The sequence below is a fragment of the Falco cherrug genome, chromosome 8 (genome assembly GCF_023634085.1).
Source record: "Falco cherrug isolate bFalChe1 chromosome 8, bFalChe1.pri, whole genome shotgun sequence".
Classification (NCBI taxonomy): domain Eukaryota; kingdom Metazoa; phylum Chordata; class Aves; order Falconiformes; family Falconidae; genus Falco; species Falco cherrug.
In genome coordinates, this window is record NC_073704.1 from 8421952 (window position 1) to 8449077 (window position 27126).

The window sequence follows — 27126 nt, forward strand, 5'->3', positions numbered from 1 at the left end:
AGCTTATGCAAAACGTAAATGAAAAAGGCAAAATACTTGGATAAAATTAAGCATGTAAACTCTGGTAAAATCAAGCTGTACTGACACGGTGATCTCAAAAAGCAAGGTAACTCCACAGAACATCATTTCCCAGTAGAAAACTTTCTAACAAGGACAGTATTGACTAGCATCGGTAGCCTACCTTACGTAATTTCTTCCCCCAACCCAACGAGTACCTCTCATTTCCTGGAAAAAAACACATTTGCAGAATTGTGTGGCGTTTCGCATACTAAGGATCTTTTCTGCTACAGAAAATATGAGTGTCTTCAGGAAGGAGGGGGTACAAGCCAGGCTGTGGTTGTCCAGTGTTCAGCACGGGGCACAGTTTCTTGGGGCTTTCCCATCTCATTGACTTTATTTGTATTTCAGGATGATTCAAGTTTCACTGCAGCTTGCTTGTAGAGGGTTGTGCTGAGAATCTCAGCTAGGGTCAAAGCAGCCCGTTTGCTTTGGCAAGCGTGGCGTGAGTGTAGTTAGACAAGCGGCTGAACACCGCCTTCACACCACGTATGGATGGTCCTGGCCATTTACCTTGGGTGATGGCCAGCAGTTCCTGCTAGACTCGTGTTACAGGGCTGTGTTTGAACTCATCTCTGTCATCCCAGGTATCCAGATGTATGACAGACACACACACCATGCTACAGATGCTGTATATTGGCTGCAGCTGAGATAAATATTGTTTCTATATCATGATGAGGATGAAATTCTATCTCTGGAGGATTTGGAAGACAGGCAGAGGAGACTCCGTTTGTCGTGGTCTGCCCTTGGGCTCCTTTTTTCTTTCCTGAAAACCAGAGGAGAAAACCCAGTCTGCTAACGAAAGGGATTTCAACTCTTGCTCGGACCCCAGTCAGGAGGACACAGCACATTGTTTGTGATGGCAGTCTCCACCAAAATGGCTCAGGGGCCAAGTCAAGGCTGAGGAGGAAATTCAGCCTCTCAAAAGATAAAAGGTCTGCACACTTTCTTCCCTTGCCTCCACTTGTTCCCATGCATGCCTTGCTCAGCTTGCTGTGGCCACATTTTCTGCGAAGCAAGGAGAGGCTCCAGGGCTGGTCGCCATTAGTGGTTCAGTGCCAAGTTGTTCATTACCAATGGCAAAATGTCCTTTAGTGGGCATACAGGCTGGGTGCATGTTTGGGTGAGCGCTCCTGAGGAGAGAGCCCAGCACGGGGTGTGACAAGGTTGGGTGGGATGTGAGCCCAGAGAGATGCAATGAAGCCAGTCAGTTGTGCTGGTGAACACAGGGCTGCTCCTCAGAATGGTTTCCCAGGCTGGGTGGCATGGGGCAGATGGATGGAGAATGAGGAGATGAATTGGAGCCACCACAGTGGACCTTGGGCGAGCTGGGCAGGACTGGCATTGCAGCCCAGGCATCTTTGCAGACCTTGAGCCTTATTCAACACAGCAAAGTGACAGCAGCACAGCTGTGATGCCTTAATTCAGCCAACACGGCAAAGCCCTGCTGTAGTGACCAAAAAGCCCATGAGGTACACGATGCAAACTCTTGTTATTCTCTGTCTCTCTCTGCTGTGGTGGGCCCTTCGGGACAGCATGGTTTCCAATCAGCTAAAGCTGTGGGGAAGAGGGAGGGAAGCAGGCAGGGATGATGTTTCTCAGCAGCCAGTTTAAGACACTCCTCCAACACTTGAAGCCTGCATAGCCCTGTATCAGCTCAGGCCAATGGCCCTGTGTGTTACCGGAATTACTTGTCTCCCTAGCCTGCAACCTTTGAAGAGCACCCCAGCATTATCCCCTTGGGAGGACATGGGACTGTAGGCACGCCAGGCGCTTACAGGACAGGCAAGTAGCTTCTTGCGCACCGAAGGTTGTTCTTGAATCCCACCAAGTAGCTTCTTGCACACCGAAGCTTGTTCTTGAATCCCACCAAGCTGCTACCCCCCCAGCTCCAAACCAGGATAACATTTCTCTTCTCTCACCCTTGTCTTTGCCATTAGACAGCTGCCTTCCCCCTCCAAAGAGTTTACAGCTGCTCAGCCATGGTTTACAGAGAGCCTGACACGGGAGGTCCTCAGCCTTGAGGGAAGAGCAGGAAAATACAGACTAATTTAATTGGTAAAAAGCTTTCCATGAATTTAAAGTTCAGGCACCCAGCTCAAGTTTTTAAACTCCAAGCACATCTGGTTTCTCTGCTAAAGATTCTCACTCTAGTAGGAGACCTATAGTATGTCAAAATCCCATTTAATAGGGAAAAAGAGAACACGTGGTGAGAGCATGAGGTCGGTTTTGGTCCTATTTCTTTCCCCATACCTGGTGCCGCTCCCCATCACTGCTGTGGGATTGCCTGTCACCACCTGGCCTCCGCATACCCCCAGCTCTGCTCCGTGCATGGTGTGCACAGCCTGAGGCATCCCAGCCCTGTGCACGTGGGCAAGACGGTGTGTTGTAGCACAGATGGTGGGGGCTTGATACCCGCTGCAATGACAATGTGCCGGCAGGTCCCTTTCCACTGTCCTTCCTTTGTGTAAACATAATAAATTACGTGTGACATCCCACACTAGGTTTGTAAATAAGGTTTTCTGAAAAAGAGAGGGAGCCTTACTGTGCAGGAATTGCAGCTAGGGTGGACGGGTGGGTGTTTTGTTGTTCTCCCAGCCAGATGCGCTCTTCTCCTCTTTCCAGTGCATCCCTTCTGTGTTAAGTTACCCAGGGTGAGTAATACTACTCCTTACCCACATCTTTCCAAAAAAAACCCCCACAAACCCCAAAAACCTGAAACCTTCCTAGGCTGCTTTAGACATGCTTGTCCTTTAAATAAAGCAGGAGTAAGTCAACTTGCTGTGCTTTCACTCCGTGCTCCTATTTGCACCCATGCTACTGGAGCTGGGACTTTTAGTGCCAAAGGTCTCTCCCAATCCAGGCTGTAAAGCATCCTTGTTTACACCCTCTCTTTCCTGCTTCCCTGAACCTCTAACGCACAAGACAGGCCTTTCCACACCATTTCCCAGGAGTGACATCTTTGTGCTGTGGGGAGGAAGCATTTCTTTAGAGACTTTCCCTTCCAGCGAGATGTTTTTGTGATGAGCTGGCAAGACTCAACAAGCTGTGTGCTTGTGCAGGTGGGCAAGCAATGCTCGATGGGACCCTCTCCTAGCTCCTCTCATTTGATGGCTTGATGTACGTTGTTTTATTTGAAAATATTGCGTTTTGGGGAAGTTTTCAATTCTTTTATTTGAAAGCTTGCACAGATTGTGGAAGAGCTCAAACGTCGGTTTCAAAACTGAGCTGGAAATCCTGCTTTGGGGCAGATCTGGTTCCCACCTTGTTTACTACAGTTAATCTGTCCTTTGTTAACCTTAATCTTAAAGTCTTGGGCAATTTGAGATACCACATTTATGCATGAACCCAAACTGGAAATAGAAGTAGCCAGACACTTCCCACCATAATGATTGCTGCTGGACTAAATTCACTGTCAAAATTTTCTGCCTGTAAATTTTGTTTTTCCCTTTTTAGGTCCCATAGCCCCTTCTGTTTCAAAGGGGTTGGTAGTGCAGTCTGATCCTCAAAGAGCTCAAGAACTCAGGAGCTGGAAGGCTGAAAAGTTCTTCCCTGAACTGTGAGAGCATCTTATCCAGCTTAGGAATTGCTCACAGGCAAAGTGATTTTCACCATGCCCATCAGATGACATTGAAAATCAAGCGCAGAAAAGACATAAGACAGCAACAGGCAGAAATCAGTGTCCCAAAATCCAGCGCCCTCCAGTCTGTGTTTGATCCTGTTACTCACGTGGCTCTTGTGACTGTGGGTTTTATGTCCCTGGAAGCTGTGGCCACAGCTTTGGTGGGCAGGGTCCTGGGCAGCTGCCACGACATCCCGCCCCGGAGAAACCAGCAGAGCCACCCCCATGAGGTCCCCTCCAGCTCTGAGATCATTTGTTTTGCTGGCGTCCAAAGCTGACTCAGTGCTAACACGTGCTGCTTCTTGGCCTTATTTATTACTATTACATGACATCCAAAATAAACAACGCCTGAGGTCCTTCTACCCCTTACCCTGCACGGGGCTTCACAGGAGAGTTGTGCTTGTTCTGGAAGGACCCGTGTTCCCTGGGCTCCATAGATGACCATAAATCACCTGGCACAGCAATGTCTTTCAGCTGAGCCCTAACCTATTTAGTCTAATGGGCAAAGCGAGCCGAAACGAAAGGCTGGTTGGCAGCTCTTGTTTAAGCACCACGACTGAGGCATCCCCCATCCTCCTCCACAAATAAATCAAAGTTCAAAGCAGATGGTGTTGTGGCATCTGGGATATTTGACTAAATGACGGCATGTGTTTCCAACCTATCTCTCACCACTCTTAAAACACAGAGGGAGAGCACAGAAGCCACTAGAAATGGGTCTCAGCTCTGGGTGGATGTAAGGGCAGGGCTGGGCTGGCAGTGGTGGGTGCAGGGGGATGGAGGGGAGGCAGGAATAAGGAAAGAGTGGTACCACGACTCCAGTTTGCTGTTCTTTAAGTTGCAAATCCGTCCCAAAGGGCAGCTTGATAGGTTTCATTTACAGCTATTCCTGCACTACATAATCTCTGAGAAGTGCCACTTTCAGTTTGTATATCTTTCACTGACATGTATATTTAGCACTTATTAACCACTTACCTTGGGCTAATAATTCAACTGTTGTTCCAAACTCCAAATGTCTTCGTTTGCCTAAGTTCTTGGAGCCAAAGAGACCATTTCTGAAGGATTCATTTCAACTTTGTTTGAAGGTTTGCTGTAGTCTTTTAGTTTATTTGAACAACGTTTTTCATGGTATTTTTTAGATTAGTCATAGTGAAACCATCTCATTGCTTTAAACCTGTAAATGATTCTTATCCATTTCAGGTAAAAGCAAATTCAGAACACTGGTTGCTTTTTACAAGGAAAAAATAGTAATTTGTCATGTCTAGGTGCTTTAGCAAAGCTGATTGCAATTAACAGTGCTGTTTCTGTCCGGATTTTCTCCTGCTCCAGTTTCTGGGTGCTTTCATTATTTTGTTCTAGATTCAATGGCCCCATGGTTTATTTTCCATCTATTGACCCTTTGTCAGCCCATAAACTCCTAAATGACAGGACCTGGAGTCCATAGTTCTTGCACAGTATTTTTTTTTCTGCTCATTTTAACTCAAGTACACCTAAGCACGTACTTAAACCTGACTTCAGTGTGATCTAAGCCTCTGTGTCAAATAAATGCAAGCAGGATTACAGCTGTTCCCTGCAAAAGCACCTGAGGCAGGAGGGGTTATGACCGTGGTGCAGTCGTGGTGGGGAATACCCAAGCATCCATGTTCAACTCTGTATCACCGCGATTTCCTGCCTATGCAGAAAGTAAAATCGATGCAGTGAGCCAAAGCAAATGCAGACTGCAACGCTGGGTTTTCCCCCCCATAAGTGGAAACTGAACTCAGAGAGGATCACAGCCAAACAACCCAGTCTGCAGCTGAACCCAAACCAGAACCAACCTTTGAAGCACAGTAGTTAAGAGTTTAAGTTGCCTGGTGGTACCCAGATTGGGTGCAGTCCACAGATCTCTTCAGATGGGGAGCTGCAGAGCTCTTGAACATGCAGGGTCCCCAGCGGGGGAGCTGGCATCTCCCCTTCCTGGCTGCTGGGCACGTGCCACCAGACCATTTGGCCAGGAACCTGCCTGGGCTCTGTCAAAATTCCTTCATCCCACCTTGGAGGACTCTTTATTTCAGCAGATCAGCAAATTTCTGCAAGAAGTGCTTTGCTGTTGGGTTTAGTGTTTGTTTGGTTTTTACTATTATTATTATTATTATTATTTCCACTGCTTAGCTGTAGGATGAGGCATGTTGCACATGCACAAGAAATCCTCCACGGGCTGCAGGAAAACATTAAGCAGCCCAGGCTGAGTAGGAAGCGGATGGAAAGCCAACCCAGAAAAATGAGAAATGAAGCATTCAACTTTGGCTTGACTCTGCACCCAGTGATGCTGACAGCTAGGCTGCCACTGATTGCAGCAGGCTCAGACTAGTCCTGGGGGCTTCTGAAAAACCCAGTCCTAGAGCAATGTAGGGCTTATTCAAGCCCTTTCCAAGCTTCCCCCCCCAGTTTTTTTTCCATTACCCACCCCCCACCCCCCCTTTTTTTCCAGGCAAATTCCATATGTCTCCTTTCACATAATTCCCATTGTAAATAGCTGTGCCAGTGCCTCCAACGAAGGACTTCTAATTCAGGTCGAAGGTTTTGTCCTCCTTTCCCAGGAGCTCAGTGGCAGGCACTAACATCCTAAAGGCACAGGATGAAGATCTTTTCAAAGTCCTCAGATGCAATAAAAACAACAAAAATATTGATTTCACTTTTTTGACTTGTCTATCCGATGGTGGAACAAAACAGAGCACCAGAGCAAGTGAAGGAGGAGGGAAGATTTCTCCCTCTGGTTCAGGTTACGCCTTGGGCAGAGCTGGCACAGGGGAGGAGAAAAGCTGGAAGCAAAACTCCCTGAGCTCTGAGGGTGGAGACACTAAAAATCAGCCTGCTGGGCTGCTCCACTCCAGCTTCTGGCGAAGATCTCACCCCCAGGCTCCACAAACACGAGTACCAGTGGGATCCTCTCTGCGGAGCGTGTTTTCAAGCAATGTGCTAATTTGTGTTTTTCAGGAGAAACTGTTGGATAAGAGAGTAGCAGCATGAATCAAAGCCAAACTTGCTAATTTTAGCTGGTCTTCCTTTTTCTGGATTCCAGTTGCTGTTACATTTTTTGTATTTTTGCTTAAAACCATGGAAACTTGGGAATAAGAAAAAACTGAATTAGTTTATGAAGATTTCCATTCACTACTATGACTACATATAACTCAGTTTTGTGTAGCTCTGCAAGGACAGGATATCCCCTTCCTCCTTGCTTGTTTTCTGATACTGAATGATGTTCCATAGTGATGCTGGATTGTAGGGTAAAAATCAAACCTGAGTATTGGACACCTCAAAATATGAGTTTAGTCACATTAAGCCTAAGACTAGTTTCATATTTTGCATGTTTAAAACCAACCTCTACCTGAGGTCAGCTGTCTCTTTATAGGAGAAACCCCAGCATTTTTAAACTCACTTTACATTGACAGGGGGCAGGAAAATATTATTTGTGATTTTTGATGCTGACAAAAGCCCCTATTAAATATAATAACGGCAATCCTCGTAAGCTTTGAGGTGTTTATGGGAGCTGGGGAACTCATGCTCGATGCATCCTTATTTTGGCTATAAGTTACTGATTCTGGTGCAGACTCAGATGCAAAGCTTCCGTTGCCTGAAGCATGGGCTGCTGGATGGATGGTCCAGGCAGTGGGCACCTCGGCCGAGCTGTGGTGGGTAGAGGTCCATGGTGTGGTGCCTGGCAGTGTGGTGCAGCCACTGAGACACAAATTCCACTGCAAAAACACAGCAGCTGAGCGTGGCGTTTGTTGGACTGAGGTTAAGGCTGCATCTGCTCATTGAAAACAGATTTAAGAAGCAGACGAAGGATGCAGCGAGATGGCAGGAATATCAAATCTGTTTGCTCAGGGAAGGGTCATTTTCCATAACACCTGCTTGTTATTGTCTTCTGCTCAGTGTGGAGTCCTTTTACAACCTTGCGTTTAGGGAGCTTGGCTAGGCTGCCAAAAAAAACAGAGGGAATCACTCTTTTATGAGCCATCCCTTCCTCCCTTTTATGTTGTTAGGAATTTCCCCGTGTGTCTCTCTTTCACAAATTCCTTTTAATTATGTTGCATCCAAGCGAAAGTAATCCATCCCGGTTTGGCTTCTCTAACACTAGCAAATGGAGCTCTTGGTCTCCTCTTCTCTGTCATCTTTTTTTAAGGTTTCCGATACATCAGCCCAATGGCCTGCAGAAGAAAAATTATCTCAGGTGAGAACAAATTATCACCGCTGCCCATTCTGGCTGGAAGGTGATGTTCACCCTGAATTCCACTTAGCTGTGAGGTTTCAGTTAGGAAGCAGCAGCACATCTGTTGAACATACACACATGAAAACGTGGGTGAAGTGTTATTGCACCCAGCCTAGGTTAGAGCCTGTCTTCACAGCTAGGAAAGCAGAGACATGGCTTTATGGGTGACATAAGGAGTTGACACAGCAGTGATTTGGCGGTATAATCCTGGCATCTCAGCACTGTGTTGCTGCTGCGTCTGAGATTGCAGTAAACACAGAGCTGAGGAAACAAGAAGCGGTTGAATGCTTTCCAAGGGAATGATTATTTTTGGTTTTTCCCCCCTGTGGTAACCTCCTCTTTGTTAAAATGAAATCTTTCCAGGAGAAAAATCAGCTTACAAAGATTTGGTCAAGTCTTTCATTTGTTTGTTTCTAAATGTCTTTTTAACAAAGTCAAAGAGCCATATCAGATTTTATAAAAGTCAGAATGAAAACAAGATGTATCCATTTCACCATTAAAAACAGAGCTGGAAAGGAAGATTATACAGCCCATTCCCCTGCCCCTTCATGAGTTTGAATATTTTCAGGATACAGATAAAATCCCAAGAAATGTTAACAGAATGTTCCTTTCCCTTTCATCCCTTTCCCCAAACTGCAGTCTTCCTTTTCACATCATTTCGCTACTGCACATTAAACACCCTCTGCTCCCTCTGGATTGTAGCTGACCTGAATTAGAAACTCACAATTATAAATCTGCATTAGAGTATCCCCTCCCGGAGCACAGCCCCTTGCACAAGATGCTGTCCGGCAGTGTTGCCCTGGTCCCTGTCCCAGGCTCTGGCCCTGCTCTGGTCCTGATACCACACAAGATCCTGCCATGACCTTTCCGTGGCACCTTTATCACCCCCTTTCTCACCAGGTTTTTACCAGTCGATCTAAGAAGTGATTTATAGCGATGCTAGAGAAACTCTTTTATATCTATTAGACATTTAAAACAAGCCCACACTGCAGCTACTATTGGACCTGGCCATTTAATGAAATCCAAACATTTGGGGAAAATGTATCAATTTCACCTACAGTTTCAACAGGAAATTATGGAAATGTTTCCATCCCGTATAGTCAAAATGTTTCCGTTTGACCACCACATTGGCTGTTTTTGTATCACAACTATAACATGCAGAGCACTTGATGTTCATATTTCTATCTGACTTTTTTTAGTGTAAAAGACAAACTAAACCAAACATTTCAGCTTCATTGGTAACTTGCTGTCATTTGTATTTGGAAAAAAAAAGAAAGTCACATATTCGTATGCTTGCTTCCCTCAAGACAAATGCTTTTGAGAGTGCTCTTTTCTAACTTTATTGCTCAAAAGTGTCAAGGAAATCTGAGTCACTTGCCTGCTTTGAATTGTAAAGAATAAATGGGCTTCTCAACCCCTTGGGCTGTTTCGAAATCTCAGCCAGAGGCCTCTATTAATAACCCAGTGAGTTCTTGTATGACACTTTCTTATCCACATCTTGCAGATGGGAACGCAGCATGGTAGTGCTTCTCCAAGGTCACTCAGCAGCAGTCACGGCCAGAGCCCAGTCTTTCTCCTGCTGCCCGCTGACCTACTTGAACTGGATAAAATGCATCATCACCTTACACAACAGCTTTTCCCTTAATGCACACCAGAAAACTAGGGATTTTCTCATGGAAATTTCCAGGGGAAACTCTTACTCTCCTGGTCAGAAATGTCTGTCTGAGGAAATTCAGCTTTTTCTGTAAGGAAGCTTGAAAATGCAGGGAAGTGGGGGTTACCTTCCAGTCTCCCCCACATTTCCCAGTTAGAGAGGAAATGTGTACAGCCGTGCAGCTGCAGGAATTTGATAATAGATGGTTTCTGCAAATATATGATCCAAGGCTACAAGACTTACTCGCAAGCCAGCAGCACCGACTAATGCTAGCTGTGCCAAATGAGTGCTAGTAAAACCTTCAGGCTACACCCAGTTGTCATGTGTTGTTGCAAATGCTGTGGCATGTCCTGCAAATCTTCATGGTTTGAGAATCACAGAAAGCACAGTGAAGTCACCCTTTCAAACTCCCTTGCCCAAGAAGTCTGCTTGTTATTGTCTTCTGCTCAGCAAGTTTGCTGGTGATACAAAACTGGGAGGAGTGGCCGATACACCAGAAGGCTGCAGTGCTGTTCAGCGAGACGTGGACAGGCTGGAGAGTTGTGTGGAGAGGAACCTAATAAAGTTCAACCAAGGCAACTGTAAGGTCCTGCACCTGGGGAGGAACAACCCCAGGCACCAGCACAGACGAGGGCTTGACCTGCTGGAGGGCAGCTCTGCGGAGAAGGACCTGGGAGTGCTGGTGCCCAGCACATGGTGCAGTGCCCGTGAGCCAGCAGTGTGCCCTGTGGCCAAGAAGGCCGATGGCACCCCGGGGGCATGAGGAGGAGCGCGGCCAGCAGGGGAGGGAGGTGATCTCCCCCTCTGCTCTGCCCTGGTGAGGCTCATCTGGAGCGCTGTGCCCGGTGCTGGGCTCCCCGGTTCGGGAGAGACAGGGAACTGCTGCAGAGGGGCCGGCGGAGGCTACAGAGATGGCGGGGGGAGTGGGGCATCTCCCTGGTGAGGAAAGGCTGAGGGAGCCGGGCCTGTTCAGCCTGGAGAAGAGAAGGCTGAGAGGGATCTTATCAATGTACACAAATCCCTTAAGGGCAGCGGCAGGAGGATGGGGCCAGGCTCTTTTCAGCGGTGCCCAGCGGCAGGACAAGGGGCAACGGGCACAAACTGCGTCACAAGAAGTTCCATCTGAACGTGAGGAAGAACTTCTTTACCCTGAGGGTGACAGCACACTGGGACAGGCTGCCCAGGGGGGCTGTGGGGTCTCCTTCTCCGGAGACGTTCAAAACCTGCCTGGATGCAACTCTGTGCAACGCACTATAGGACAACCTGCTTTAGCAGGGGGTTGAACTGAATGGTTTCCAGAGGTCCCTTCCAACTCTGACCATCCTGTGGTTCTGTGATTGCTCCAGTGTGTGCATTTCACAGTGACAGTAGATAAAACCAGTCTACTGTGGGTCATCAACACTGGTGTGACTGTGACCTCTGAGCATGGTGGGTCTCTCTTATGAACAGGAACATCCTTGCTTCATGTCTCCAGCTGACCAGTCTCTTGGTGGCCACGAAGAGACTTTGTTTCACAGAGCAGAATGCAGTGTCAAAAGCCCCAAAAGGACCATTGTGAGTGTGTTCAAACATAAGATTGCCAAACAAGCCCCTGGGACACCGGCAATGGTAGTCCTATAGAAACTGTGGAATGAGCAGGGCTCTGAGATAGCAGTTTGACTCAGAAAACCTTAATACAGCAGCAAGGGAAGAGGTGGCTACACCTCACCAGGTGTTCTGCATGAGGGCAGGGCTGGGCAGAGCCAATTCGGCAGCTGCAGCTGCCTATGAAAGCCTGGCTGGGCAGGTAGGCTGGCTGTTTGGATGGGTGCGTAGGCAAGCAAGCAAGCAAGCATGCATGCATGCATGCATGAACACACAGACAGACAGACGGACGTGCAGATGGACGGATGGAAGTAGGTGGGTAAAGTGAGCTTGGAGCAGTAATTTTCTACTCTATTTTCTCCCATTTGCTTTAGCAAAAAATGCTAGGCAGAATGTGGCCTGATCTGGGGCTTGACCAGATAAGGGTAATTCTCCACTGGCAGAGCTTTTAGGGAACTTGTAACATGTGCTAAAGGTGATGGGACTGCTGGGGGCGGGTGGTGGCTATTTAATGTATCGGCTGCTTACTGCTAGTTAGTACTGAGCGGGCAGTGCTGTGGGCTAGTAGCTGATGAGATTTCTTTTGGTGTGGAGAGAAAAAGCTGCTCTGGATGCAGAAGTGCTCTCTGATCACTTCTTCAGCAAATGCTGTTAATGGAGCAGTTTTTTCCAGAGAGCCTGCAGGAGTTCTGCCTCTTGGATTAGGGATATAAACTAGAAGGGAGGACACTTCTGTGTTGTAGAAAGTTAAACCTGAGTGACTGATGGGTCAGGTGCTGACCCGCTCCTTGTTTCACAGAGGGTGGTAGGGAAACAAGTGGCAATTAGAATAGCCATGTAACCTTATATTGGTACTGGGCACCCAGGGATGCCCCCTGGGCTATAAATCAGCATAACATATATTCCTCACCAAAAGCAGACCTCTCTTCTCTGTTATGCTGGTACCTCGTGTGAGTGGAGTCCCAGGATAGGAATAGAGATTTATTTTAAATCTCTATTCTGAGATCAAACTGAGATCATCTGCATGGAAATAGTTATTTGTATGCCAGGATAAAAGTGTCCATGTGGGAAGTTACACCACTACATCCAGATCACAAAGAACTATATCCACTGAGCTAACCCAACATAAAACTCCTGTCCTATATCCAGTGAGCTAATAGACAAGTACACAGCGATGACATCCCATGCACTCTGTTGTACACTGAACAAGGCTACCCATACCTGAACAAGTGTCTTATGACTCTTCTTCTTGTTCCTGTTTTTTATATCGTTTAAAACAACGGTTGTTTCCTACTTGGTAGCCAGTGGCCCTGTTGGACTAGTGTGTGATTCCTACAGTGTCGCCATCAACTGATCTAGATAGCCTTTGCAAGGCTGTGGGTCTGGTTAAATACAACAAAATAAGTAAAAACTACCATCAGTCCCATGGGTTGTAGCTCTTTACATCACATCTTCTCATTCTATATCATTTAGCAATTAGGAAATTGGGAGCCTCAGTTTTAAGGGCTCTTTGTATCCCCAATCTGTAGCAGACAAAGGCTTCCAAACCTGACTAAATATCCCCTATACCTCAGATCAGTGGGATATGCTATGTTTGCCATATTTCACAAGGGCCCCAGGTAAACAGAGCTGTGGAAATTATCATGGGAAATGAACCCAGCCTGAATAACAGCTCATGAATGGCACCACAGCAAAATTTTTGCAGATTCTGGTTAATGCCAAACGGGGGAAACTTAGCATCTCTGTTCTTTACTAACTGCAGGGCATTCATCCCAAGGAAACTGAACTGAAATTAAATATTGCTTGGCTTGTGGAGTTGTTGTTTGTTCCCAAGGGAAAATGAATTCTCCAGAATGCTTTCCTACAGAAAACTCAAAGCTTGCACAATTTGCATTTGCCTACCCAAAAGAGTTATTTCAGTGAAGAACTCCCGGCCGGCTCTGAAGCTTGGTTATTTAGGGCTGAGCCTATGTAGGGACGTCAGCGATGCAGCCAACTATTAGCTAAGTTAGCTGTAGAATTTGATCTCTTACATATTTCTCTTTAATAGAAACAGAGCCATCGACAGACTTCATGGTGATTTATGTTTCAGATAGCTCCCTGCCCTTAGTTTGGGGAAACTTTTGTTGTTACCTTATGCCCACGGAATGATTTCTTTAATATAATAGTCTCTCCGTCTGATAACTACTGTGAAATAGTATGCTGAGGTGGCAGGGACCATATCCATGTCTTAGAAGCCCTCTCCTTGCTGTGCTGTGGGACAGCGTGTGGGCAGCCACCCACCTACCCATCCGTGTGGTCCAGGCTGCTTTCCTGCCCCAGTGCTGCCTCTCCTCAAATTCCCCAGTGATGACCTTACTGCAGCTATTTCCATGCCTGTAAATCACCTTGCCCATGTGCGGCTATGCTGTTAATTATGTCATGTGAAGACAAATTTACAATGTGGACCAACAGTAAGAAATACTCCTACTTGAAATGATGCAAGATCTATACTCAGCAGGCTCTCTGTAAATCACAGCCAGCTCCATGCACCAGGCGGATGGGCTTTTCCCACCCACTGGCAAAGGTTGTCATTATTGGTTCTGATGGGCCAAAAGAAGGGAGTGCTCCATGACTTTGAGCCAGAGCCTGAAAACTAACCTACGTCACTCCAAGTGGATGGAAAAAGCCTGTTTGTAGATGCCCATGTGCTGAGCGACCTGATTTTCTGTGTGGTTCTGGTGAAAAAAAGAATAATCTTCTATTGGCACCTGAAAACATTACTTATCTGGGAGGAAATTTGCCCCAGATGTGCTGGCTGGGGATGGAGCAATGACTTAAGTGCTTGGTGGTCTCTGGTGCACTGTCCATGTCCCTCTGCACCTCCAGGTACTCATCTGCCTTTAGTCACCCCTTGTCTGGAGAGGACCAGGACAAGTGATGGTGCTGTGGCTTGGACACTGGAGGACCACCTCATAGTCTGGGGACAGAGCTCTCACCTTTTGCAGGTGACCTAGAAAGTTCAGAGGGGAAATAAGAGACATGGAGTGACACTGGCATTTGCTTAACGAAGCCAGTAGCTATGCTCAGACCTTTAACTTCCTGAAGATCAAATGTGCAGGTGAAAGCATCTGTTTAACACAGAGCTGGAGTATTTCAGCATGCATTTCCCATACCAATCTCATTTCTTTCCATAGAAAAGGCAAACTGACCTGAGAGATCTCCTAGGACATCACCAGAGCTGGGCTGGGTTATCCCTGTCCCCGACTGATGGCTTTCCCCTCCCAGTTCCTGCCTCTGTTGACCTTTGCAGTTCAGCTAGAAGAAAAGCCAAAGCAAAGTTTCCAGCTGAGGGGATGTCAGCCAGATGCAGGGGCATCCTGGTGGGACGTGCCCAATATTTGGGCTACTCTTGCCAAGAGGAGGGAAGTCCAAGTTCAGCTGTCTAGGAGCAGCTGTTTATGTCTAAGAGACACTCAGTGTGGGCTCCAAAATTTGGGAACATCTTCCATCCTTTCTGTAAAACTCTTTTGCAATTAATGTTCTCAGTAAGCACTAAGTCTGGGTTGGGTGCCAGGGAAGTGCTGCTAAAGGAAAAACCAACAGTTCATGAATGATCAGTTTAAACAACAAAAATGAAATGCCCACCTTGGCATATAGTCATTTTTCCATTTCCTGGCTTTCCAGTAATTTCCAAGGCCGTTGCCATGTAAATCCACTGAACAAACATCTCACATTACCGCCCACTTGCTCCCTGCGTGGCGTCCCAGAGTCTGGACATCCATCCAGGCACCCCCGTCTTCCTTTCAGGTCCAGCTTTGCTGGCTAACCACCCTATGTGGGTTTTCAGTGCAAACTAAGCATCCCTCACAAAAAAATTATGGCATTTCATCTCTCTGCTGTATCCAGTGTAGTCCTAGGCTTTTCTCACAACAGGAAAGGGCATCTGTGACACCCGCAGGCAGCACACCAGTGGGCAAAAAGCATGCCCGAGTGGGATGATCCTTTTTCTCTCCTTCGTCTCACTGAGAAATGGTGGCAGTCCAAAGTAACGTGGGCCTCCTTCCACCTCTCTTTTGCTAAAACTGTGTTTCTAGCTGACCCTGACTTTTAGCACAATAATTTCACTGCTTTTTCCAGGTGACAAAAAAAAGCTGGGGTCTGCTTCAGCGGGGCTGTCTGCCTTACTGTTCAGTGCTGCTGAGTGGGCGCTCTCTTGGCAAAATGCTGTGTCCCTGATGCAGAGCAAGGGTGGGTTTCAGGGCCTTGAGGTGGTGGGGACAGGTGGGTCACTGCCACTTCCAGGTCAGAGGAGCCCAGAGGACCTGCCTGGATGCAGCAGTTGATCCTGGAACCACGGTTTAGGTGGAAGCCTTCAGCTTTGCAGGGCTCCCATGGCTTCTCCAAGGAAGGGCAAGTCCAGAGAGTAGTTGCAACTCTTGTCATCATGGTAAAACTTGCCTTGACAGCTCCGGGGCAGCCAGGCAAACACCTGCAAGTGTGGTCCCACAGGTGGTGGGAGGACCTGGCATGTCCTGAGTCCTCCTGCGCACCCCATCTCACTGCTTTGCCAGGGCATGGCATCCCCAAAATCAGAGCTGCCTTACATCATATTGGCTGTGGTGGGCTCATGTGACTGTCTCCCTTCTCGTGCTCCTCCGCATGCCTGACAAGACAGCCCCGGTTAAAATTACGCTGGTGTAATGCCTCAGGGCTTTTATTTTTTGACAGTGCATATGGAAGGCAGCTGTCAATTAGCAGCTGAAAAAATAGCCTGCAGGGCTAATGAGAGCAAACCTAATAGAGACCTCTTCCAAATTGTTTCCATCCATTTTTCAGGGCTTTTAATTGCTGTCATATTAGAAGGATGCCAGAAGGAAAACACGGGAGGGAAAGCCCCGTTTGGAGGTAGATTTCTCTGTGCCAGGACCGACTCAGAGGTAACTGCCTTCCCTGAACTTCATTTACAGGAGTTTCTCAAGTTGTTTCCAAAGCTACGTTTGGAGCTGGGCCCCAGCCAGCTCCTGCAATCCCTTTTTCCCTGCAGTGAGGATGGAACCAGGATGTGATACCAGCCGCCACAGCCGGATCGAAGGCTGGGGACAGATGCTGTCTCCCATGCACCTGCAGCACTTGATTATTTTTTTAAAGGAATATAGTCAAGAAGGGAATAATATGTACTAAAACAGCAATGGTAAAATATTTCATATTTCTAAATTCTTACCAAATGAAAGGCTTCCTATTTATTGTGGGTGAGGGCTGTGATGGAGCCCCACTGCATTAGGTGCTGCAGCAGAAAGTGAGGGGGAAACAAGGCAATGAATGAAACATGGAGAGGGCAGCAAGGACAAGAAAACAAAGTGATTTATGAAACTGTTATATATAGACAGAAAGACTTACCTTTCATCCCTACATGGATTTAGATGAATTCATTTCCGACAGTGGATATATTCACCTGAGGGGCTTTTCTTAGGCTCAGCCTTTGAAACGAGGGGTGAATGGCTGCTGTCTCATGGTTACAGATGCTTTTTTTTTTTTTGTGGTGAGATCAGCCCTCCATGCATGATGTGGGTATCCTAAGAGGTGTTATGTTGCCCAGCATTCATTCTTTTCCTCTCAACAGCTTGTTGCTCTGTAAATACTATCTATCTGCTTGTCTGCCTGGACCGCATCCTGGTTCAAAGGTATCCATCATCCAAGGATCTGCTGCTGCACTGTCTGGTGTTGTACAGCTGTTTGCTTCTGGATCCCAGCTGTGGTGGATGTGCTTTGTCCAGCCCTTAGCTAATACAAAAGCTGCAGAATTGTGGAGGGCAGGAGAGCACATGCACTTGAAGATAATTGAGAAATAAGGATTGAAAGCGTGTGCTAAATGGAAATAAGGGGTTGTACTTACTTGTGGTGTTACCCAAGAGTAGGCTGTAGGAGGTGCTTGACTTGGTAAATAGGCTGATGAAAACACAGATAATACAGGGGTCATCAGAGAAGGCATGTGGCTAGCCTTTTGGATTGATACCTGCTCTTTGTTATTAATCTTTTTCACAGTTAATAAGGTACCCAAGGGTTTGTACAAGCATGTTTGAAGAGAGAACCAAGGGTTCCTCTGGATGAAGGCACTATCAGCCCTATGCACAGGGTTTATAAATTAATATATGCCAGTACCAAAATCTTGAATCAAACCGGCAGATTTTGCAAAAGGTTGGGCTAAGGGTGAGCCAGTCCAGCATGTCCTAACGCGGCCATTAAAAGCACATAAAAAATGACCTGGGAGGCTTGCGACGGCAGCCACAAGACCATGTGCTGCAGGGCGGCCCCGCCATGGGAGCTTCCTGCTGCCTGCAGCAGATAAGGAAGCCCCAAGCAAACAAATTCATCTCCTTGCCAGTGCCACGAGTGCAACGCCTCTGCGAGGCCTCAGCCACCGCCAGGGTCAGCTGCGAGCCCTGAGGGATGCTGCAATCCGTAAAGGGGTTTCCCAGGGTGGATTGTGTTTTGCTCAGCCCCACTCACTGTAAATCACTCGGCAGGAAAGGGACTGGAAGGGAGGGGATGCCATTTCCTGATGTGCCGGAGCCTGCTGGGATCGAGTTACGTTAATTAAAGCCTGATGCATGATTTCAACCCGTGGGCCAGTGCACGCTGGTGTCAAAGGGCTGAAGTCCCACCCGGGGAGGCTGCTGCCATGAATTTCCCGGTGCAGCGCTTGTGGTGCTGCCCCTTCCTGGGGACAGGGGCCCAAGCCATCCACGCAGCGGGGCACAGCCCCTGCGGGCAGCTGCTCAGGATGCTGGGACGGGGGCCAGCTGCAAGGCTGTGGGTGATGGGTCAGAGATGCAGCCCTTGTGGCGATGGGGCAGTGCAACTTTTTTGAGGCTTACTAGGCAAAAAAAAAAAAAAAAAAAAAGCAAGCATTTCTTCCTGGCTTTGCCGTGATGTTTGACCCATCCTGTGTTTCACCAGCATGGCTTAAATAGGGGCTAATGCACCAAGTGTGCCTTTAATAACCCTGGGACAGTAGCAGCTTAGCAAAATAAACTTTCCCCAGCTGCACTGGTCTGGAAACAAGCCCACTCAGCTGCTTCCCATGCTGGCTCTTCTTTCTGGACCCGCCTTGCAAATCTGGGCCAGACTGGGACAAACCAGGGATGAGCCTGACCCAGGGAACATGCTGTTTGGGGAACACAGTGTCCTGCCTGGGGGCACTGCAGGGACAGTGTAGGATCAGTGGTTTTGTTCTAGCTCACCTGCCCCGGAGCCAGCACGGGGAGTTGCTCGGCACAGCCAAGTGTCAGGCTGGGAAGCCCTGGACATCTGGCCTGAGGATGGATCTTTGCCCAGCTGCAGTTGGATATGCTTGTTACGGGAGAACAAGCTCAACAGTAAAGGGAGAAGGGAGGAGAAAACCGGAGAAGGTGCCATCCATGAACCTGATGCTCTCCAGGACCACCATAAGTACCTTCACCACCTCCTCTTCCCTCTTTGGAGACTCTTCCTGTGTTTGGACACTGACAGCTTTCAGTGCGGGTGTGAAACATACTGGCTAAAACTCTTGCCTTCACATAAAATAAAGATGCAGCATGATGGCTGGTTGCTCACCTATAAGTCCTAGTGAGATGAAGCCCTTTTTGCCCCTCAGATTCATGGAGTGCTGAATGCCTGGCCACCACGTGCAAGGCAGGAAGGACCTGGAGCATCTACGCCATCTATCTATCCATCCATCCTGCTTCCCCAGACCATCTGTGAGGTCATGAACCCCCAGCACTGCTGCAAGCCCGCGTGTGGCGGGGTACGGCAGGGACGCAGTGGTCTGAGCACCGAGCCAGCCATCTGTTTCGTTAAATGCCACGTGTGCACTGTGTTTTTAAAAGGGAACAAGGCAAAACAACCCCTCATGAGATAATGGCTTGCAAAGTCCTACAGGGTCAGCTCCTTCTCTGCAGTGTGTCTGATGGCTGGGTCTGAAAGTCAGCTCTGAAGAGAGCTGGGCACACAAAAAGGGGCTCTGTTTGTCTTTCCAGGACAGGCAAGGCCCTGCACTAGAAGGGAAACAGCAGGAGGAGGCTCCAGGCTTTATTTATGTTCAATAAGTGCTGAGAAGCAGTGAACAGAAACCCAGGGATGGGGGCAGTTCAGGTAGGCAGCGCTTAGGGACAGGGAACCTTAGGAGACAGCTGGGAGCAGAGAAAGGCTTCAGGTATGTGCTGATGTTTTGGGGGTTTTTTTGCATATGATTGTGAAGGTGTTTTTGTAATTGTATTTCCAGTTTTATACTCAGCTGTCTTCTTTCTGAGGTTTTACACCTGTGTGTGGTTGGTGTTTAATGTGGTCTTAGGTGGTACCGATGAGCTAGAGGAGGGGAGACGTTGTCCCTTAGTGCCAGTAAGCAACAGGACAGGTCCTGGTGCAAAAAGGGGATGCCCAGGACATTGCATCCCAAAGGGCATTCCTTACCAGGACTTGAGCACTACATGGGTACGGCCAGTTGCCCACATTTGCAGGGAGAACCAAAACTAGCAGGAGGATGCATAGTAGATGGTTAAGGTCCATCCATCCATCCCCAAAAGGAGCTGGTGTGTCAGCCCTGTTAAGGACTCACCATGGGACTACGTTTCCTCTCTCTTCCCTGATGAAGAAGCTGCTGGATTTAGGTGTGAGGTGAGGGCTTCTCACTCCTATTGAACACAGAGTCTAAATCCCTTGTTTTCTCAAACTGAAAGGAAACGTTTTCTTCAGCCAAGCTCTTGGCGGCTTTCCTGGGGGCAGGTGGTCAGAGGCATGGTGTCAGCTCTCACAGTCCTCCTTTGCACGCAGTCTCCTTGCCTGCAGAGATGGAAAACAAGGCAATTATTTCCCTCACTTGGCTGCCTCACCTTCAGTTGACAGGATGCAAGCGAGCTCATCCCCCTGGCCACGCTCTGCCTCGACACCAGGGACTGACATCAGGGTCGAAACATCTCGGGCTCTGTGCAAGCTAAGGCATTCCTGTGATGCCTGGGGCCTGATGCAGTCCGGAGGGGACTGAGACTCACAACAACACAGAGAAGCAGCATCAACTACCCTTTTTCATTGATATGTAAATGCAAACCCATCTTCTCACTTTCCCTCCTGGGGATTTCTGACCTGTGTCTAAATCAGCCTTGGGCTTGGACTAAGCCTAACCCAGCACTCATCTGCAGGCTGAGCTCCTGAGGACTTAGTAAACCCTTAACCTTGCTGGCAAACACGGAGGAATGGGCTACTGTGCCAACCCTATGGAGGAGTCAACAGGAGCACTGCTGGTCCCCTGCAAAAACAACAACCTTGGTGGGCTTCTTTGAAGCAAATGAGGTTTTAGTACATAAAGAACCTGGGCTAGGTGAGCTGCCCCTCAAATTTATATCAGGACTGTCACTGGTCCCATTGGAACAGGTTTGGGGCTTCCATGATTGCCACCACCCACAAAAGCAGACTCCTCTAGAAGTGCTGGAGGGGGCATCTGCCCAGCTTTTTTTCTTCTTTTTTTTTTTGGACAGGCATTATCCAGCAGGTGATGATCTCCCATCATCTGAGAGACCTTTCTCTGCCTTTTAAGATTAATCTTGAAAGAGGCCTGCTCAATATCAGTCACAGGTAGTTTCAGAGGTGATGGAGAAGACTGTAAAAAGACCTGCCCATGGCTTAAGCCCATGGCAAAAATTATGATGTGATGGAGAGACACCTGCGTGGGGAGCAGGACTTGTTGGGAGATGGCTGTGCTGTGATCTCAGGTACGCGCCGTCCTCCCCTCTGCCCGGCAATGGTGCAAGGTGTTCATCCCTCCACCCACCCTCCAGGCTGAAGCCTCTGCAGGTGTTAAAGACATCAAGTGACCACCCTCCTGCTGGCGTTTTTCCATCTGCCTGTGCTCAACAGCTCATAATTTTTGAGCTGTAGGCTGGGTGCAAAAAGTAACGGGGCATTTCTGGGGCACCTGGAGATGAGAATAACCCACAGGTGAGATAGAGCTGGGTCTGGGACTGCACAGCGCTGGGATCTTCCAAGGCATGGGCTTGGAAGTGACAACTCCAATAATGTTAAGTGGGGGGGGAAAAACACAGCAAGCCCTCTAGGCTTATGTCAGCTGAGCAGCAGGAGAAAAAGTGATTTCTTCCAAGAAACATCCCTTAAACCTCCAGTCCAAAATACTTTCCGTGCCTTTGTTGCTCAACAGCACACCAGCACTCTCCTGGGGAATGTTTTTCTTTAAAAGAAATGCAGTGGTTTCGCAGGGAAGGGAGAGGCATGGGTGACAGCCAGGTTCACTGAGGGGTGGGGGTCTCTGTCCAACCTGAAATCTAGAAACCTCTTTACCTCATCCCACACAAAATAGCCTCCCTTCAATTGTCCCAGGTGCCCTCAAGCTTGTCAGGCCACTGATGAAATAATGTCAGGGAGACGACAGTTTCTTCCACCATCTCCAAGCTCCTGGGCACCGTCACCTCAACCCTACCCATGCAGCAACAGTGCCTCTGCAACCCTTCTGAGCCTGGGTCCAGGCTTGCATGAGTGCCCCTGCATTCAAAAGCACATGGGCAGAGGTCTAAATCCCTGCACTTCATTAAGGGTCAGGCACATGCTTAAAACTAAGTGATTCTGGATGTTGTCCACCTCCTGCTGTGCCCTTTCACGGCAGGAGAAGGCTCCTTGCATCAACAAGATCTTCTGGAAACACGTTGGGGTTATGTCATCTCCCCTGCCTCCTCTGTGGGTGTAAACTGGCATGACCTCATCGACTTCGAGAGAGCCCTTGGCTCTGGATGCGCTTCTATAATCAGCTCCGTAAATAAAAGAAGAGGGAAAATGATGAATGACACCCAAAGTTATCCAGCCAGCCAGGGCAGATTACTCACAGGCACTGCGCGTAAGTGACCTTGAAAATAAATTCCAGCTAAATTCTTTAAAAAACTTCAAGGGGAGGGTGGGGAGGTGAAGTAAACTGAACTTAAAATTCACACTTTCTGACTTTTTAAGTCCTATCCAGCAGAAAAAGGAGAGATTAGTTCTGTGTGTGTCCTGGGAAAGAGCAGAACATGATGTCAATCAATATACATCACCTGTGAGGGCTTCCAAAGGTGATCGGTGCTAGCCAGCCCTCTGAGGGTGTCTTCCAGCCATTTGGGGAGGGATGCTGCAGCAGACGTAAGGGCTTTGAAAATCCAGCTCTAGAAATGTGCTTCATCAGGACAAAGCAGAACTTAATTAGGGCTGGCTGGAAGTTTTTTTTTCTTTGTGAGGCTGCTCTCCTGCAAAACAGATCTTTTGTCAGAATAGGAATATTATTAGGAATTTTAGAAACAAGGCGGATGCTGTCATCTAAAATGCATTCTTCAAAAAAAATGCTCCTTCGAGGGCTTTGATGCGATTCAGTTATTTGTTCATTTGACTGTCAATGACACATTTTATAACAGAAAACTGCTCTAGAGATGGAGCCTTTCCAGGTGGGGTGATGTATGAATATTTTGGATGAAAACAATTTAAAATTTTTGCAGTCTCCCATTTGAATGGGAAACTTCAATTGCTGGCACAGCAGCTGATCAATTTACCCTTGTGCTCTAAACTCAACAACCTCCAGTAACCTAATAAAGATAAATTTTAAATATAAGTTGCTGGTTAAATGTCAGTAACAAATATATTCCTCCTGGTCCTTTCCCTTACTTTCCACAGAAGACATTTTAACAGCTTGAGTGATGCTGCTTTTATGATGCACAAGTCATTTTGCTAAACAGCATGATAAAAGTTTGTTCAGGCAGGAATTTCATTAACTTCAGGGTGCTTGTTGCACTTAGCGCCATTGGGCTTGGCGTGCAGGAATAATGGGTTCCAGGGCCTGAAATTTCCATTATTTCCCATCCAGATTATTTAAAAATCATTGGATGGATTATAAAAGGCTGCTGAACAATGAATGTACTGTTGTTTCTTATTATTCGTTGCTGTGCCCAGATGTTTGGTGTTTCAGGGTTCCCTAAGAGCACTTCAGGATGCCATAGAGGGAAATACATCCTGTAAAACAATTCCTAAATCTTAGTTTTGTCCTCATAAAGCAAAATTATGAGTGTTTGCGAGTGGGGTGAAACAGCAGTAAGTTCCTGCCAGAGCCAATGGTGCTGCTGAGTGTTTCCATCGCATCTTTTCCTCGATGAGGCTCTGTGCAAAGCAGGACCATCCTGCTTCACAGAGGGGGAAACTGAGGCACGGCAAGGAAAACTGGCATCCTGCAGTGCCATACAAACCTGAACACGGGATCAACCCTTCTTTTCCACCCCCAAGCCAGGGTTTCCCATGTGCCTATGACCAGATCCCTCCTGAGTGATACCCATCATGGAGATGTGCCTGCATCTTTTCTCCCCCAGGTTTGCACACCCTGTGGGAAGAAGGTGATGCGGACCGGCGGTACGCAGTTACTGGCTTTATGCCTCCCAGCTAGCTCCCACTTGTGGGATGTACATTGAAAAAAGACCCACCTAAATCCAATTTGCTCCCAGGCCGCATCTGTCTGGGCCATCCGGAGCACAGGTTTATGGGTGAGGGATGCACAGGACCTTATAAATGGCCATTGTCAGAGCCCATGGGCTGGCTCTGCTCCGCTCACCAGCCTTTTTATGGGTGCCAGCTCCGTGATTAATGCAAATTGGACAAGGCTCCAAAATAAATATCCTGCCTCTGTGCTCACAAGCAGGTTGTGTGCATGGGGAATGCCACGTACTGTAACTAAATTGCTAATAAAAACACCGTGTTCTCACAGAATAAATAGCCCTGTGGCTTAAATTAAATAGTTAAGTGAAATATGGAGATGCTGGGTGCATCCCAAAATATCCCCTCTGAGAAGAGTTCCTGGAGGGTCCCATCCTGAGCAGTGGTGGGCCTGGTCCTCCCTGCCATGTGAGGTTCCCCCCTGCTCTCCGCCCCTGCAGCCATTTGGAAAGGATGGATGAGCTCATAGGGCAGTTTCAGCCGAGTTTTGCATAGTTTTGCGAAAGAAATTCCCTGTTCAGAGCATTTAAGTGTCAGTAACTGTGACGGGAAGGGTGTGAAGAGGGAGGAGAGTGGGATGGGAGGTGCAGAAAGCAATCCCCATCAGGGGAGTACTCACATCTTTCATGGTGGCAGCTTCATTGCCATCTCCACAGGCTTGGTCAGAATTAAGGTGTGATGGGTATGACATTACTAGGCTAAACCACGTCAGTGGCAAAACACAGGCTAAGAGAAGCCTTTCCCAGCACTAGTGACATTCAAAGAAGCTGAGGATGTGAAGATTTAGCAATAATTTGCAAAGCTTATACAAAGGAAGGGAAACAGAACAACTTTCAGTTTCATTTTGAGTGGCTATTTTTCCGCTGGCATTGCTCTCCGGAAGATCTTACGAGTCAAAAAAAAAACCCCACACCCCAAGGCCTCAGTAGAAATGCTTGCATCAAAAGGTAATTCTGTTTGCAATGTTTGGCAGGTGAAGAAAGGTTTTCATGTCTCAGTTGTCTCTGCTGACGACTGGGAGATGTCTCCTGTGACAACGCAGAGGCTCGGATGGAGTTAGCTGTTTTTTCCAAGGGCAGATGGACTTTTGCATTGAGCTTTTCTGGAGGTTAGGCCTTTCTACAGGGCTCCTGTGGTGTTATGTGCCAGTTCAGAGGTAGAAATGAAAGCTGAATTTAGGGATCTCTTTACTGGTGTCCTGCCTCAGCCATTAGTCTGGAAACCATGTGAGGAAAATGGACTAAATTATATTCTTGATGCTGTTATTGTCATACAGTCTTCCAGTTCTTAATTTATGGAGTGTGGACGTCTCTTTTTTTAGAAAATTATTTCAAAGCTGGCTTCAGTCTTTTAAACAGCCAACTTTCCTTTACTGTTTATTGTTATATTCCTTTTAAATTTGATGGCCCAGCCTGTGCTAAAAGCCATTCTCCCTATGCTGATGTCACATTGCTGATGTAAAAAGGGCTGTTTCCAGCAAGAAGCAGAGAGCAGGACTGTGGTCTGTATTCCCCAAATCCTGTACACATGTTCTCCCATCAGGCCAATTAGGAAATTATTAAGAAAAGCAAATTCCTGACTTTGGACCAAGGTGAGCCAGCGGCCGTGCCTCAGTTTCCCCTCTGTCAAAGGGCAGTGATGGCAGCAGCCTATTTCACCCCGAGGCAGTGCCATGCACCCAGACTGGGCTGTGTCAGTGTGGGTGATGTGTATGAGTGACGCTAATTGCATGGTGAGCTTTTACTTAGTGCTCTGGGGATTTTTTCCAGCTGGCTATTTCCAGCCTTACTCTTTCCAACACAGAGGCAGATTTACAAGGGGAATTACACTGGCTGCGGCTCACTGCTTCCCTTGCCAGCTCTCTGCTAAAAGCTCCTGTGGGGTATCTCACAGCACTAGCGGGCTCACGTCTGTCTAGTGATGGAAACCCACCCTTAAAGACCTATGTTTAACCTCCTTTTTAATGCCTTTGCTTCTCACCCACATCTAATGGTGCTTAGTCCATAGATGCATCTGATGATGCTTAGTCCACGTACGAATTGCACTTTTTCCAGCTCAGCCTCCTCTTTAAGGCTCAGGTTTTACTCTCCTCAGGTGACTTGTTTTAGAGATTGGTTTTTGCCTGCTTCAGAGCCCTGTGCCATGATGGCCAGCAGCAGGGAGCTGCTGTAGCGGATGGCAGCAGTTGCCTCCCCACTTGCACAGACTGCAGGTGAGATCCTCTGCACCCTTGAACATCCCTCCCACATCCCACTGCACCCTGGACAGGTCCTCAGTGTTGGCCACCTTGGCAGCAGCATTGTTATTTTGGGACATGGGGAATTTGCTCAGACTGGTGCTCACTGGCACAGCAGTGCAAAATGGAGTGGCTGTGGAGACTACCCAGCTTGGTCAGGGTTCCTTTGATTATTTCTTTTTGGCACATTCAATGTCACGATGAAGATCCTGCAAAAGCCTAAGAGAAAATGTCAGGAGGAATTGGAAGGATGGTCCCGCATTGCCAGCATCAAGGATGCTCCTGCATCAAGGGATGCTCCCATGGTGCTGGCAGTGACTTGTAGAGGCACATCCCCAGCCCTGCTGAGGTGGCTTTGGTTCTCGTGCACATCCGCCAGTGCAGGGTCTGCCCAGCTTGTGGTCTCTGTGTCTGCACCTTTTCCTTTCACTCTCCTTCATCTTTTATTCCCTGAGAAAACATCATTTTACATAAAAGTTTGATCTTACCCAGGACCAGCTGGCCAGCCTGTCCTTCCCAAGAGAAATGAATAAAGAATAAAACCTGACTGTGTGGCAGATAAAGGTACATCCACAACGTTTTCAGCTTTGAGGGGGAGATTTGCACTTGCCTGGGATATTGCAGAGAGCAAGGAAAAATGCCCAGCTCAGCACACAAAACACGACCCCGAAGAGCAGGGCAGCTCGGGGAGATTTCTGGCTCACACCTCCATCCCTCGTAATGGGCAAAGATCCCTGTGGTTTATGGAAGACTTGCTTTTCAGCTAAACAAAATGTCTCCCAGGGTGTATTTGCCCTCCTTGAGATCCAAAATATTTATAAAAACGTATGAAGTTTGTTATACATCCCAAACTTCTGTAATGAAAAACTTTTGCTCTCCTCCTGCAGCCAGTGAGGAGCATCACTCCGGGTTAAGGGTGGGCTGCTGGGATGCGTGGGGAGGAGATCCCACCCTTCCTCTGTCCGGGTGCCCAGTGAAAATCATGTTGGATCATGGTAAGACACATGTTTTTTCCCATGAGTGGAAGGTGTCTTTGTCTTTTCTTCTTGGATTCCCTTTCTTCTGGGTTTTTACATGAAAATAAAAGGGGGAAAAAAGAGAATGGGGTTTGGGTTTTTACCCAGGAAGCAAACTTTAGGGACAATCTGAGCAAACCATGAGCCTTGTGAGAGGGTGCTGGGGAGCTGCGAGGGTCTCGTGGCCACAGCCTTTCCCCTGACACTTATCCCTTTGGAGATGTGCAGCATATCAGGGCT

The 27126-nt window shown here is 47.7% G+C and overlaps 2 long non-coding RNA genes across 2 annotated transcripts in view; one reads left to right on the forward strand and one right to left on the reverse strand.

The window, feature by feature from the left end:
- LOC129736681 (uncharacterized) overlaps window positions 1-27126 on the forward strand; it is a 79823-nt gene that overhangs the window by 47960 nt on the left and 4737 nt on the right. Inside the window, exon 6 of the long non-coding RNA XR_008733655.1 lies at window positions 26758-26865. This is a non-coding gene — a long non-coding RNA (uncharacterized LOC129736681). The remainder of the gene's footprint in view (window positions 1-26757; window positions 26866-27126) is intronic.
- LOC114015440 (uncharacterized) lies at window positions 19111-26738 on the reverse strand. Its single transcript, XR_003559371.2, has 3 exons — window positions 24254-26738; window positions 22218-22406; window positions 19111-19965 (listed from the first exon to the last, which is right to left on the reverse strand). It is a non-coding gene; the product is annotated as an uncharacterized LOC114015440 (long non-coding RNA).